We start from the raw sequence: 2,502 nt of genomic DNA, 5'->3' as shown, positions 1-2,502 counted from the left end.
ACAGATATCATCAAACCTGAGAATACCTCAAGTATAACGCAGATCCAAATCCAATGAAGTGATCAAACCCACCTAAGCAGTTAGAGTTGCATCAAGAAATCTAACTATTGATATTCAAATTTCAAAGTTCTCCAATATTAATTAATTGATTCAGTTCAAAATGTCGATATAATAATTGAATTCTACAAGTTACAAAAGTGGATATTTCAATACTAATGTTCCCTTTATGCAGTTAACTTTTACTGTTAACCCTGAGAATGCTAGCAAGAAGCATGGTTTTGGAGCAAATACACAAATTTGGATCATGCGTCTTGCCAGCCTAATTGGCGTGCTCGTCGCTCCCAAAGTATTGTTATCTTCTTCTCCTTTCTTAGGGAAGCTTCAGCTCGTTCTCTAGCCTCCTCACATATCTCAATTGCATCGACGCACTTCTCGGCCTCTTTTTGGTATTGAGAAGCTGATTTATTGGCGTCGAGAAGGGTTGCATTCATGTGTTAGCGTGTTCCTCAGCAACAGCCTCTTGTAGCTTCACTTCCTCTATGAGGAGATCCACAAACTGTTTCTCTATCTCTTAGCTGAGTTCAGGATCATCTTTCCTGCAATCTTCAATGTAGATGAGTGTCTTAGATAACCACAACAGTTAACATTCGTGAAGATGGATGTAAACAAGATCAAGAGCCATAGGTTATGGTGGACAACAGTGCCAAGAGCTATGGAAATTGACAAGCGAAAGCAAATAAATGAAACATGCAACATAAAGACCATCTTTTTATTTCAGAAATACAACACTGCGTTGACCATTCAGTTTCTTCACCTTGGAAGAATTTCAAATACTTGCAGAAGTCGTTAAGATCTTTACCTTGGCTTCTTATGAATCTTTATCTAATCATTGACCAAAAAAGAATGATCAAACCATAAATACTATCTTTCCTTCATCACACTTTATCCATAGTTATTTGATGTCATCCATCTTATAAAGTTATTTGATGACAACGATCTTATAAATTTGTCATTTGAAAAAACAGCAATAATCAAATATGAGTTCAGTAAATTCCTAATAAAAAAGGGTTAACTTAAAGTGGATTTTCTTGAGAAATAAATATTTGAATGGTGGAATGCCCTATTGGAGGTGAAGTGTTCTACAAAATGTCGATTTGAAATTCACAATACAATCTTAACATATGTTCTCGTTTTGTTTATGTAGGCTCTAGTCCTAATTGCTCCTCAACTACATACACTTTTTATCATAGAAGAAAATTTTAATATCCTGCATTAACAAATTTGAACTTTGATATCAAATAATGAAAAAAAAACTTCTAGCAAATTGAATCATAGATCGATTTCAATTGAGAGCACATAGGTTAATTGGGGATTTCGATACTAGCTAGAGAGATGAGAATAAAAGAGAGATTTTGAAACCAGTTCCAGAGGCCGAGCTTGAAGAGGTCGGACCTGCGATAGAAGAAAGTGGAAAGGGAATCGATCCTCCATTACACGAGCCGCGTTGTGCTCTCCACCCGGTACGCGCGATGGCTCATCCTCGTTGGTCCTGCCGCGATCGCTGCTGCGGTGACCTCGCTGTGGCATCAGGAAACTCCTCCACCAACTCCTCCACCATTCCACCTTCTTCTCTTCCTCTTCCGATCCCCTTTCCTCATGAATGCGGCGGTGCCTGCAAACTGCCCTGTCAAAATCTAAAAATAGGCAAAGGGGGTGAAGAAACGAGAGGAGCGACGGGCGAGCAGGGGGTCTATATATATATATATATATACATGAGTTTGATATCCTGCGCGAACGAAAAAACGCGACCCGTGCGCACGCGATCCCGGCCGTTCATCGCGGAAAATCCAGGCCGTTTATTAAAAAAATCACTGTAGCTTCTCTGCGTCGTCGGCGTTCTCGCCGCTGCCGCTCCCCCGTCCGGCCACCGCCGGCCACCGGACCGGCGGCGATGGATGCGCAACTCACCGGCGCCGGACTGGTGGCCGGATTCCGGCCGAATTCGGCCGGAATCCGATCGAATTTCGGCCGGAATCGACCAACAGCTACTGTTGGCCGATTCCGGCCGCGATTCGGCCGGAATCCGACTGATTTCCGGCCGACAGTGGACGTTGGGCACTGTCTTGTTTCCGGCCGGATTTCGGTCGGATTCCGACCGTAATCCGGCCGGAATCCGATGCCGGAATGTGCGCCGGCGAGTTGCGCATCCAACGGTCCGGGTCCGGTGGCCGGCGGTGATCGGACGGCGGCGCGACGACGGCGGAAGTGGGCGGGGGTTGGCGGTAGCGCACGGATCGCGTAGGGATGAGTCGTGCGGAATATCAAACCTATATATATATATATATATATATATATATATATATATATATAGAGTTCTGATATCCCGCGCGACGAAAAAACCCGACACCCATACGCGACCGCCCGACCTCTTGACGTTCATCGCCGCCGTTCTTCGCCGTCCGGTCACCGCCGGCCACCATCCCGGGCTCGTTGGAAGCGCAA

At 44.9% G+C, this 2,502-nt stretch overlaps 1 pseudogene; it reads right to left on the bottom strand.

Moving 5' to 3' along the window:
* Positions 1-302: 302 nt before the first annotated feature.
* Positions 303-1,618, bottom strand: LOC141834056 (uncharacterized; annotated as a pseudogene).
* Positions 1,619-2,502: the final 884 nt, after the last annotated feature.

Source organism: Curcuma longa, chromosome 8 (genome assembly GCF_044706935.1).
Source record: "Curcuma longa cultivar G26 ecotype Majalengka, Jawa Barat chromosome 8, ITB_CL_G26_1.1, whole genome shotgun sequence".
NCBI lineage: Eukaryota > Viridiplantae > Streptophyta > Magnoliopsida > Zingiberales > Zingiberaceae > Curcuma > Curcuma longa.
Note: the sequence above shows the minus strand (reverse complement) of the source record. Positions and strands in the feature narration are given on the sequence as shown.